Below are 14289 nucleotides of genomic sequence, written 5' to 3'. Positions count from 1 at the left end.
TATTACACTTTCTTAGTAAAAACAGTCCTTTAGTCTTCCTGATTTCCAGGGAGAGATATACCTGTTGGAAGCCTTAGATATTAGCAAGTACATGGTTATGCAAATGGTTCCCAATATAAGCATGTTGTGGAGTCAAAGAAGTGTGCCCTGTAGTGTCATTTTATGCATCCCACCCACCTTGTTGTTTCTCTTTTTCTCAGAAAATAATGGCAAAGGAGATGAGAAAGGAGCTTGGATACCCCTCTGTAATGTCCCATTTCTACTGTTATTATTATTGTGAGGAGTCAAGTCTCCTTTCTGTTGTTCTGTTCCAGTGGGCTGCGACCCACGTGTTACATGTGGGCGGGGCTACCGCCCGCGGTTTAGTTTGCGCCTAATTGAGTAAAGAGTTGCAAGCTACGAATACCGGCTCTGTGTCTCATTAAAAGTTTGATTTATTACAGTGTCCTTAACTGCATGCTTTTCATATTTAACAATGGCGACGAGGCTACTACCATAACAAACAATCTGCTGTGAACCTGCGTGCCGTTAATATGACTCCACCCGGAGCTGCAGCCTGGAGGCTCTTGCGGCTGGCAACCCAGACCGTCCCAAGGGCTAGGACAACACGCAGCTGCATGCTCCACACGCCACGGATGGTGAGCGTACCCGATCAACGTTGTACTGCCAAGACAGACAGCCCCAACGGCACAGGCTGCACGTGTCAACTGAAACTATCACTGATCGTGTATCTAGGTGCACCCTTCTATGTGCAGTGCACGACACGTGGCACTTCACAAGAGGGCCCCGGTCTCCTGCGTTCCAGTAAACCATCTCAGAAACGCTCCTAAACAGATCCCGGCCACAAGCGTGTACGTCGCATTGACCTGAAAGAGACGTTCATCAAAGAACTCGACACATTTCATTTGCAATTCCACTACCAGTACACCGTCACAACATACCTTCAATCTACATGCCCAAAGGAGACGCTCTCAAGCCCATTTCAGAGTTGCACTTCTTTACAGCAGCAGGGAGCACCGAGACCTTTGTTCACCCAAGCATTAAGGTGAGAACCTGCGCATTTCAAACCTGCCATCATGTCAACTAATGAAGCAGACAGCACTCTGCAGAGTCCCCAATCCAGCTCTACCCCTGCCACCCTGAGTACAGAGCAGAGAGTGGCACAGAGTCACTACAGCTTCAGGCCATGCCACAATTTGACATTTCAGACACTAGTACCTTGGCACCCAGATCGGCCAGATGGCTTAAAGAATTGCAGAGATATATTGACGCATCAGGGGTTCGCGAAGAACGCTGCCTAAGGGGAATCCTAATGCACTTGCTTGGCCCGGTGGTAAGAGACATTGTATTTGAGCTGCCAGAAAGCAACACAGACATGTTCCAAGGCGCCATAGACTACCTGAACAATCATTTTGCACCATTGAGAAATGTAGACTACGAAAGACATATTGTTCACACCACCACCCAAGAAAGAGGTGAAAACATGGACAACTTCGTAATGAGACTGAGAAAACGGGCAAAATATTGTGATTTCGATCGATACTCGACAGCTGAAGCGCTCAAATCACAGGCAATAGCTGGCTGCAAATCCCCTGAATTCCGCAAGAAACTTCTTCAGAAAAGCAGAACGCTAGAAGAAATCTTAGAGCTAGCAAGAGCTGATTCTGCCTTAGCTCTGCAAACAGAGTCGCTCTGCAACATTAAAATCACACAGTCCGCCTCAGCAGCAACGGTGTGCCCCATTTGCATGCCAGGAGACACAGCAGAACAGAAGAAATGCTATAGATGCGGATTCAAATTCCCTCATATTGGCAAAAGGTCATCACTGTGACAAATGCAGTGGCGAAAACCACTTCCAGTCTGTTTGCAGGAACATTAAATTCTTTCAACCAGCTGAAACCGGCAGAGACTCCAGGAGACAAGATGGCCACCACTCAAGGCGGGAAAGTCCACGACCCCACATGAGGCGATCACCGACTACCAGCAGGCGCCGCTCTCACAGCACATCACAGGAGCCATCACGCAATGACAGATGGCGAGAGGAAAAGAGAGACAGCTCCAGTCGCTATAGGAGCAGGCATGACTCCCAACGAAGGAAACCGAGAAGAAAATTAGATATCTGGAAGAATCGCCATGATGGAGACGTGACTCACATTCATCCTCATCCAGTGGGGACCGCAAGATAGGATACATCCATGCCATTGGCAACAGCATAGCCGCAGAATATAGTCCAGCATTACTGCTTCAATTAAATGGACAAAATCAAGAATTCTTAATCAACACCGGAGCCATGGTAAATGTAATTAATGATTACACCTACAAGTCTCTCACCACAAAAAAGAGTTACTTGAAGCAGACACCCTGATTTACCCCTACGGGTCAAACAAACCCCTCAATTGCTAAGGCATGTTCACGACCACATGCCATTACAAAGATAAAAGCCAAAGAGTCAAGATCTACGTTATAAAAGGGGAAGTACCAGGAGGAAGCATACTGAGCTTCATGTCAGCCATTCAAATGGGCCTCATTCACATTATGTATCAAATTATGTCTGCATGCACCACCAGTCCAAAGGATATGCTACAGAAAATGTTCCCGGCGCTTTTCAAGGGTCTGGGAAAGCTAAAGAACAAACAGATCAAGCTACAGATAAACTCGCACATTTCACTGAAGGCCCAACACTACAGGGGCATCCCTCTCAACATTCAGAGGCACGTTGAAGATGAAATTCAATCCCTGCTACAGCAAGTCATTATTGAACTGGCATCAGATCCCACACCCTGGGTATCCCCTATTGTAACCATGCCCAAAAAGGAGAACAGGACCAGAATCCACATTTGCGTAGACATGAGCGCCCCAAATGTAGCCATATAAAGAGAACGTCACCTCACCCCCTGGATGACAGACATGATGCATCTGCTTCATGGGGCAAAAGTATTCTCGAAATTGGATTTAAACAAGGGTTACCACCAGCTTGAACTGCATCCAGCATCGAGATACATCACCACATTCTCGACACACTTGGGATTATTTAGATACAAAAGGCTCCATTTTGGCCTGTCATCAGCGGCCTAAATCTTTCAACCAGCTGAAACTGAAATTCACCAAGTGATCAAGCACATCCCGAATTGCTTAAATTATAGTGATGACATTTTAATATGCGGCACCACCCAAGAAATACACAACGACACCCTTAGAAGAGTGTGCATGGCCCTTGAAAACGCCCATCTCACGCTCAACCCAGACAAGTGTGAAATCAGCAAATAAACATTAACATATTTTGGACACATATTTTTGAGCAATGGCCTACAACCTGACCCTGAAAAGGTGCAAGCACTGGTGGAGGCTCCCACACCCACTTCCGTGTCAGCAGTGCGCTCATTCCTGGGAAAGGTTTGTTACTGTATGCGCTACATTCAAGACTTTGTGTCAGTTAGCACGCCTCTCAGATTACTCACGGGGAAACATCAAGAATTCCACTGGTCAAGTGCTTGCCTGGAAGCCTTCCAGGAAATTAAGAAGTGCATTGCATCAGCCTCCTGCATGGCCTACTATGATCCTGACCTTGACACTGAACTCATAGTAGATGCCAGCCCAGTGGGGTTCGGAGCGATACTGGCGCAATCCAAGCCAGGAACATCACTAGACTCCCCGAGACGCATTGTAGTTTATGCAAGCCGCAGTCTTTCAGCAACTGAATGTGCATACTCACAACCCGAGAAGGAAAGCCTAGCGGTTTTATGGGCCTTTGAACACTACCACCTGTTCTTGTATGGACGCCCAGTCACAATCATCACTGACCACCAGGCCCTCACCACCATATATGGCAAACCAACCGCCAAGATGTTGCCACGCATCGCCATGTGGGAACTAAGGCTACAAGGGTACGCTTTCAAAATAATACATCACCCGGGAAAGGACAACAGCCCGGCGGGTTTCCTGTCCAGGTACCCGCTTCCAGCTCACGATGAACGTCAGTCTACCAAAGCGAATCAATACATCCATTATTTGATAAACAATGCTCTCCCCAGAGCCATCACGATGCTTCAACTAATAAAAGCCATACAGAAGGACCAACTACTCCAAACAATACAAGGGTGCCCGAGGTCTGGTCAGTGGCACAACAGACTCAACCACGGACGAATCCTATCGCCAAGTGAAGAAAGACATTTTCGCACATTCAAACTCATCAGACACATGCTATCAACATCGCCGGAAGGCCTTCTGTTAAAAGAAAACAGAATTGTCACCCAAGCTAGCCTGCAGGAACAAGTGCTAGCCTAGCAAACTCGGTACACAGAGGTATAGTGTCGACCAAACGGCAACTCAGAACCAAAGTGTGGTTTCCTCAGATGGCCGAGAAGGTGGAACTACTGGGTAAGTGCCTCGCATGTCAGGCAGTTGCCCCACGCACATTCCCAGAACCACTCAAAACATCATCAATGCCTCTGCAAGTATGGGACGAAGTGGCCATAGACATGTTTGGGCACCTGGCAAATGGCAAGTATGTGCTAGTGATCGTCAATGAAATTTCTTGATTCCCCGAAGTGCACCTCATCCACTCCACAAGCGTCCAAGCAGTAATACCAGCCCTAGACAAAACTTTTGCGGACTATGGGATCCCATCCATAGTAAAGTCAGACAACGGCCCACCATTCAGCGGACATGACTTTGCCATGTTTGCGGAACATCTTGGCTTCCAGTATCCCAAGATCACGCCACTTTGGCCACAAGCGAATGGAACGGTGGAGGAATTCATGAGCAACTTAAAACATGCGCTCCAAGTTTGTTCCATTACCAACGGATCGTTAATGCAGGCTGTCTGCACACTTCTACGAGAATACAGGAACGCACCTCACAGTTCAACAGGGGATTGTCCGTCCGCCCTGATGTTTGGACGAGTAGTAAGAACTATGCTACCACACAACCCCTGTGCCACTCTTCCCAACACCTATGTGGATGCTGCAAGAGCGAAAGACAAGGAAAGCAAAACAAAGATGAAAGAATATGCGGACCTCTGGAGACATGCAAGACCAAGCTCCATCCAAATAGGTGACCAGGTCCTGGTTTGACAAAATCAAAACGTCAAAGACACCCCAGCCTTCAAGCCAGAGCCAATGACATTGACTCCCATACACGGGTCAATGATAACCGCTGCAAGCCCACAAGGCACCATCACACAGAACTCCTCGTTCTACTGGACTTCTGAGGGCGACCGAGAACCAGCAAGTACCAAATTGACAAAGACAGACGAGTCATCAGACATAGACTCTGAATACAGAGAAGACAGAGACGCTGATGACAGTGACTGCATAAACACAAGTGAGCATCCACCTGCACGCAGCCAATCGCAGGGGACAATAAGCAAGCCAACAAGATGGATAGAGGAGATGAACTAACCACCCCATTTCATATGCTAAGGAAGGGGGAAATGTAGTCCCATTTCTACTGTTATTATTATTGTGAGGAGTCAAGTCTCCTTTCTGTTGTTCTGTTCCAGTGGGCTGCGACCCACAGGTTAGTTTGCGCCTAATTGAGTAAAGAGTTGCAAGCTACGAATACCGGCTCCACGTCTCATTTAAAGTATGATTTATTTCAGTGTCCTTAACTGTATGCATTTCACATTTAACACCCTCTATGTCTTAGTATGGATGTCGCGCTGCCTTGCCTTTTCCTGGTCCTATTTTGACGGGAGGTACTAGAGTTGCTTTGTTGTTTCCGAGCGTCAAGGAAGAAGAAGAACGACGATATACAAGGCTTATTTGTACTGGGACCTACTGCGATTGGTTCTTCTGGGGTCATGACTGTTGTGATCTACCTGAGCTTGGGTTTATGTAGAATGTTATGATGCAAGGCTCCTGGGGATTCGACCGGAGTCAGTTGGGATCTGGCGTTTGAGTAGAGAGGGATCAGTGGATGCTTCTCCCTATATAAGTACAAACTTGACCTAAATGTGCTGTACTTACTTCCTACTGTGCTTACCTGAATCTGTGAACCCAAGTAAAGTTGTTCCTGTCACTTGAGGCTCCAGAGTAATCTGTCTTACCCAAAAGGCCCATCTCAACACTGGCGACGAGGATCTTGAAAAGTGAAGGGACATTCAGGAAAAGAGGAAAAAGAAGTAAGCTTAGACCAAAAGGCAAGAGGTTGGAAAGCAAAAGGCCTGGAAGAGGACATCCACCGGAGAGGCGTGGAAACAGAGGCATCCACTGGTCCCTCCCCAGCTCTGAGGGGTCCTTCCCTAGCCCTAAGGTGAGCATGCCTCGTGCCCCGCATGACTGAGCTAGTAAGCAGGGACCTGAAGATTTTTGGGGGGCAGCGCTGCGCACCTTAATTAGCTGCCTGGATAAAGCAAGTGCCTTCTGCTTAGCGGGCCGTTATGGAAAAGGTCACTGAAGTATTAGAATGTTCCAGGTCAAAGTAATAATGTTTTGGAAAATCAGTGCATTTGGCAGTGAGGTCAAGAAAAGGTGTACACTGGGGCTGGGGAGCAGGCGAATGCATTTTGACTGTAAGCTGATCCAATTGCAGCAATAAGTTGTTTTATCGTATACCATTGAAATGCACCCTATTGAACTTTAACGCTGTTCAAGAGCCTTACCGTTGTGTGGGTCTTGGTATCAGTGAAGCGTGCTGATGGGGCAGCAGTTGATGACAGTACGGATCGCAGCTGGTGGTGGCCGGATGACGGTTGGTGCCGGGAGCTTTGTGCAGCTCAGGGCTCCATGCAGGAATGGTGACATCATTATGCTCCGTGGGGTATTGGTGATGGCTGCTGCGAACGAATGTTGATACCAATGTTTCCAAGGACTGTACTAGTCAGTGGTACGTCACGGCAAGGGATGAAAAGTTCAGAGTAAAGAACCGTCCAACGTGTTTCCAACGTGCTTACGCGATCTGGGACTATCGGAACTGCACATCTGCATACTACGAAGATTTCAAAGGAAAGTACATCAAGTTGTTTCCATTGTCAGCGTCGGGATTTCGTATCATCGGGTAGTGAGGATGTAACGTGTTAGTGCTTTCAGATCTTTGGGAAGTGGACTACGATGTGACCCGAATGACAAAAACAACTGACTTTCTTTGTTGGTAACGTTTGGTTTACGATCGGGTCACCGGTGTTTGGTGAGAAAAGCGGATCTGTGCACATGTTAAGCAATTTATTGAAACGACCCGCATTACTGCAATGCTTTTTTTTTGTTTTTGGTCTCACAAATTGTGCAGCTTTCATGTGGCTTCACTGAGGTCACCAGTAGACCTATATGGTTGGCCTTGTAACTACTGCTAATGGTTGTTTTGCAATGTTAGTTACTGTGACTTATGAGTGACTAGTAACAACAAAAGGGAGACTATGGGCTAGTTTAAAGACACAGAGGTTCAACCCTTTAGAACAACCCAATCAAAAACCAAGGAACCAATGCGTCAGTCTTCCTTAATCAAATTATTCCTCAATCTCCTCTCCTCACTCCCACTCAGCAAAACAAGAACACCCAGACCATGAACCAAATAGGCACTGGGTAACACGCAGGTAAAGTCTTAAAACACATGTTTTACTATAAATATATTTTTCACAATCATCCTAATTCACGTATAAAGTTCTAAAACACAATTATTAAACACAGCCTGGCAATTTAAAAACAATCATCAATAAACATAAAAAATCATCTTCATCGCTGTACTAAAGGTCTATATTTCACTTTGATTGATGTAACCTTAGTGGACAATTGTCCACTAATAGACCAAACGGCCTTAAAGTACAAAAGTGCAAAGCCTGCAAAAAGTGCAAAAAGTGCAAAAAAGTGCAAACTTTCCACATTGATAACTCAATTCAAAAACAATTTAAACAATAACAAATACAATTGTAGAATAAACACTGCGTTGGCTTTTTTATATACAATTTATTCTGATGTATAAAGGAACCCTTGACCAAAAGCAAACGACCTATTGAACCCTTGTGTTAGGATATTTTCATAAACTCCTTTCTTCCGAAAGGTATGTCGTATTTAATAACGCTTTTAGTTATAACACTGTTGTAAATTCACAGTGTAATGTGCCCAACATGTTTCGTCCTATGGGAGCAGTTATTAATGCTTACTAAAAGGACTTCTTCAGGGCAACCAACGTGATCAAACCACAAATTCTACAATATATAATCACAATGAATATTAGTGTGATAAAAACCAGAACCTTAGCCAAAAATGTATTCTGCCTCCTTCGATCCTGTTTACAAGTATCTTTCTTCCGTCAATTCACATTGGATCCTTGGGAGGAGGTATATGGCAACCGTCATGCTGAGAGGGAAAAATTGAGGAGAGGAGAGAGGGTAAAAAGAGAAAAGAAGAGAATAGTAGCAATTAACACTAAATGTTATAACTAGCAGCTACTAAAAAAGCTTCAAAAGCATGTCATTATGCTTTCTACACACTTACCAAGCGAAAATTAATTTAGTATTTCAGTGCTTGGGAATAAACAGGTGTCCACAACTTGGACTGCACCCTATGGACAACACCTAAAAAGAAAGAGAGACCCTATTAACACCACACCACGTCCAGCAACTAGCTGCTGAACACAGAATTCAGCGTATCTACATGCAGGGTTAATGTAGTAGCTTACTACACATGTTAACATCTTTACAAAACAGCATGAAAGAAGGCATTCATTGGTTGTAAGCTGTAGAGCCCAACGTCATAAGTCATATATTATTGGAACGTTGGATCAACATCCAAGGATAATATAATTACCTTGTGTCGAACAAATGTTGTCACCCAAAGGTGAGGAGGTATGGTCCTAATTTGATACTTGCGGCGCCCACCTCATCTGCGGCCATGTGAGGGTTAAAGCGTCCAATGCAGCTGAAAACGAACCGGAGCCTAGTTATATATAAATATATACAAGTATCTATAGCTATGGGCTCACATACTTCAAGTCTCTAGATAACAGGAACAATACGTCCCTACAGTGACAAACAGCCTTAACTAAATCGTTCCTAGATCGATCCACTCACTGCAGACATCTTCCTGGCAGTCACACTGCTACGAGTCGCGGAGCTGGTTCTTCCTATGTACTAGGTCGCGGTTAAATGGAGTATTTCTTGTATCACGTGATACGATGTTTCCTGTGACGCGAGTGTGACCTCCAGCGTCCACCCCCATGTAAACATCCAATCACATGCGGACGGTGACTCAACACGTTCACACCGCGTGAATGCGCTCACCGCAACCAACAGCCACTCGCCGTACCGAAAAACTAAACGAGCCGTGGATGAAGATAAGCGCTACCCGACTCTGTGCACTCCGTTCAGTAAGTCGTTCACACTCATTGGAAGAGCACCACATGTTTCACAAATATGTATGTTATTGGGTTTGTGTCAGGAACGTAAATGGCAACATCCATTGACTGCGTAAGGTAGCACTACCTGCCTTCTAATCACAGGCACACATTCTCCAAAACATATAAATGTGACCTCTACCAGGTGACTCAGAAAATATCACATGGTTAGTGCTATTACTGTGCCTACGCAAGACCCATAAGATAAGACCATACGACCTCAAATGGTATGTTGGTTTCATATTTGGTGTGTGTATTGCCATTGACAAATAATGCCAACACTCTAAGCGATGCAGTATATGCACATGGATAATAATCTACAGGTGTAACCCAGAGACAGACAAAGTAATACAACACCGAGTGTATCAAACATAAACTATTAACCGCATTTGGACCAATCAACCTGCTCATTGAGGCCTACCTCTGACGAATTGGTTAAAAAAATCAACCATTGTTCTTTCGTGAAAAGTTTCTTACTCGCTAAATGAGCAGAGGTGGTATTTTTCACTTGAATCAACACCGTCCAATGCAAAGTATCGTGCCCATGATCCTTTGAGATAAAATGTCCAACCATAGGTGCTGTGATCACCTTATTTTTGATATTGCTACAGTGTTCACTAATCCTAATCTTCACTTTGCGCTCTGCCATTCCTATAGAGATCTTAGAATAAGGACACCAAATAGCATATACTACGTGTGATGAATTACAATTAGTGAACTGTTTTTGTGACCATGGTTTGGCCAAACCAATATCTACCTCCTTGCTCCTACTCGTAAATCTGCAGCTCACACAACTCCCACAAGGTGAGTGTCCTTTGGTCTAGGCCCCAACTTTCCGTGATCTTTTGTTGCCTAGGTGGTTGTATAGAGATGTCATTTTCCATCATTAGTTCTCTCAAATTGGAGGTACGCTTGAAGCAACAAAGCAGTCTTTCAAGGGGACATTCTCCTCTTTGTAAGATGTGCCAATTTCTTTTGATGATTCCTGTTATTTTATTGGACTTAGGAGAAAAGTGCTCACAAAAACCAACTTAGAATTACTTGATTCTTTGTTAGTATATTCCAAAAGTCCTTCATGGTTGTTCAGTGCTCTCTTCACTATTTTTTTAGGGTATTTGCAGGCAAGCAGTTTGGTACGCAGTGTGTCAGCTTCAGACAAAAACGTGCTGGTCTCTGTACTATTACGTTTAAGGCGTAGAAATTGCCCAAATGGCAAATTTTCCCTCGTGTGACGGGGATGAAAACTATTGTAACATAACAAAGCATTTCTGTCTATGGGTTTATGGAAAGGCTGAACTTGAAGTACCTTCTTTTCTACATTCACACTGATGGTAATGTCCAAATAGTTAACCTCATTATTATCACAAGTGGACGTGAATTTCAAAAATGGATTCTGTATGTTGATCCACTCCATAAATGATGAAAATGAAGCCTTTGTTCCATCCCAAATTATTAGGATGTCGTCTATGAACCTTCTCCATAAGGAGATCTGGTCAAAAAAAGGATTGGTTCCCTGATAGATGATCTGGGTTTCGAAGTAGTCTACATATAGGTTAGCTGCAGTAGGCGCCACCGGTGAACCCATAGCTGCTCCATGGATTTGATGATACAGATCTTGATTGAACATGAAGTAATTCTCAGTCAACGCCATCTCTGCGCACCACAAAATAAAACTATTTGGAGTCGTACCTGTGTCGGAATTGAAACAATGTTATGCCTCCTATCGCAACAATTGTATGTGTATTGGCCTACACCAAGTTGTCTAAACATCACATGCGAACAAACTCCGCGGCAAGGTCTTGACCTTAGAGAAAGTAATGTAAGTCGCCATCTTGGATTAAGCCGCCATTTTAGGTTCTCTTGTTATATGGAAGTCACCCTGAACATCAAAATGGAGGCCGAATGACATTCTGAGTAAAATTCTGGCCGTTGTGACCTCCGTACACACGAATAATTAATATGCCTGCAGGCCACTTGTCGGGGTCGCGAACTGAGACCTTGTCCTACTGTTGACCTATGTGTAAATGTATAACTATATCAGCGAAACTAATCAAAATGCATATATTATAGGATTGACCTGGCAAGGAACCCATAGGCCCGACTCCTAGAAGGGTTAACCCGCGAGAGGGTTGGCCAAGGGCTGGATAAAGAGTATAAAAGACCCAAGTATTCCAATGTACGGTCTCTCTCACTAACGCATTGAACTCTCGTTGAAGTTCGTTATGTTACTCTGAGAGTCGAATAGCTATCCGTTTGTCAATTGACTTTGGTAACTGTTGTAGCTTTTAAATAAAGCACTTGTATGTTCTTTGTAACCTGTGTTGGTGTGTTTCTTTCTGGGCTTCCCGGCCTCATATTATTTTTATGTTTTCACACCTGTAGTCCTCTTAGTTAGTAATGTCTCTTCAAGTACAGCTAGCGTGTCTATTTGTGGTATACACATATACAAGGAGACAATATCGAGACTGATTAATAGCCGTTTATCTTTATCAAATGCGAGACCTTCTATCAGATTTATCACTTCTGTTGTGTCTTGAATATATGAAAACATTGTTGTCACAAAAGGTTTCAAGAATTTGTCTGCATATTTCGACAGTGGTTCTAATAAGGAACCACTACCTGAGACAATTGGGCGACCTGGAGGGTTGCTCAAAGATTTATGTATTTTAGGAAGGGTGTAAAATTTAGGTGTAACAGGCTTATCAACCCTCAAAAATTCATATTCTTTTCGGCAAATCCATTCTCTTTCTAATGCTTTCCTCAATTTGTCATTAATCAGACTCTGCAAACGCTCGGTCGGATTGACAGTGATCAACTGGTAGAAAGTTTTATCTCCTAGCTGCCTGGTACATTCTTCAACATAAGTAGTTCTATTTTGGATCACCACGGCTCCACCCTTGTCCGCTTTTCTTATGACAATGTTTGAATTCTGGGCAAGACTTGCCACTGCCTTCTTTTCTAGATTGCTAAAAATCTAAAAGGTGCCTATATTGCTTTCTTGCTCTAATCTATGGAGATCTTCCCATACGCGTCTCGCGAACACCGTAGCCTTGGGAGTGTGACTATTGGTAGGGGGTCAAATGTAGATTTCACCTTCAGACCACTTTCATTAATCTTTTCGTTAAAGGTTTTATCCTGAAAATATTGGCGTAAATGGATCTTCCTTAAGAATTGGCTAATTTCAATCCGAGTTTGAAATTTGTCATATTTGGTAGTAGGAACAAATCCCAATCCTTTATTGATCACACTCACTTCTTGTTCGTTGGGAGCATAATCAGAGAGATTCACTAATAGGGATGATTGCTCCTTGTTCTCCGTTGATCGTATTCCCACTCGTCCATATTGAGATGTTGGTCTAAAAAAGATGCCGATACAGCAGAAGGAACCGAAGGGGCAGAAGTCAATTGTCCTTGCTGTTGTTGTTGGGGTGGGCCATTGTAAAATTGACTCCGATTGCCCCCATTTCTTCTTTGTTGTCTATTCCTATTTCCACCTCTGTTGGATCTACCGCGGCCTCTATAGTGTCTCTGTCCTCTGTTGTTGTTATAGCTCCCACTACTGGAGCTTCCAGAGCTAAATGAGGTATTACTGAATCTTACTTCAGGTTGTTGATTCGGTATGAGAGTCTGCGCAAATGGAACATAACCATCCTTTGTATACTGGAACGCCCTTTCATGAGAAAATTCGACCAGATCTTTTTTCATTCGAGTAATACGATCTTTTGTGCAAAAAGTTTTGAACTCTGTTATTTCCAAGGTAATCTCGTCTAGTCGTTTTTTGAATGTCTCTAAAGGGACTAATTTCTTGATGTCTTCATCCATTTTGTCCAATTCAGTAGTAATATTGATTGACATCTTACGCGCGGTGTCAATTATAAGAATGACCCAATCGCATCCGCATTTATTTGCGATATAACGCCACTGGAGCACAAACTCTTTATCGTCTAGGAATAGCCTTGGTTCATTTCTTACTATAGGTCCTTGTGGCAAAGACCCTGAGTGTAGATATTCCATCATGATTACCCATGAAGCTCAGTACGTACTAGCCACTTTCTTCATTGTAATAACTCGTCCCAATTACTCAAATTGGTAATCAAAGGACCCTCTCCTTCATCTGTAAACAGAGAGGATTGGGCCAGCAACTCAGCTACATATTTATCATCATAGCTCTTAGTCCTCTCTATTGCCACGATGCTCTTCTGAATTCCTGCTAAATAGAGAATAAATCTATGCCATACACTATGGTGTGTGAAGTATAGGGTCTCTGTGTTGTCATAGAGGCCCTGCATTCTACTAAAATATTGTCTCGCGGGACGAACCTGTGCTAAATATCAACAACAACAAAAGGGAGACTATGGGCTAGTTTAAAGACACAGAGGTTCAACCCTTTAGAACAACCCAATCAAAAACCAAGGAACCAATGCGTCAGTCTTCCTTAATCAAATTATTCCTCAATCTCCTCTCCTCACTCCCACTCAGCAAAACAAGAACACCCAGCCCATGAACCAAATAGGCACTGGGTAACACACAGGTAAAGTCTTAAAACACATTTTTTATTATAAATATATTTTTCACAATCATCCTCATTCACGTATAAAGTTCTAAAACACAATTATTAAAGACAGCCTGGCAATTTAAGAACAATCATCAATAAACATAAAAATTCATCTTCATCGCTGTACTAAAGGTCTATATTTCACTTTGATTGATGTAACCTTAGTGGACAATTGTCCACTAATGGACCAAACCGCCTTAAAGTACAAAAGTGCAAAGCCTGCAAAAAGTGCAAAAAAGTGCAAACTTCCCACATTGATAATTCAAAAACAATTTAAACAACAACAAATACAATTGTAGTATAAACACTGCGTTGGCTTTTTTTATATACAATTTATTCTGATGTATAAAGGAACCCTTGACCAAAAGCAAAGGACCTATTGAACCCTTGTGTTAGGATATTTTCATA

The sequence above is a fragment of the Ambystoma mexicanum genome, chromosome 14 (genome assembly GCF_040938575.1).
Source record: "Ambystoma mexicanum isolate Mex_15411 chromosome 14, UKY_AmexF1_1, whole genome shotgun sequence".
NCBI classification, from domain to species: domain Eukaryota; kingdom Metazoa; phylum Chordata; class Amphibia; order Caudata; family Ambystomatidae; genus Ambystoma; species Ambystoma mexicanum.
Note: the sequence above shows the minus strand (reverse complement) of the source record.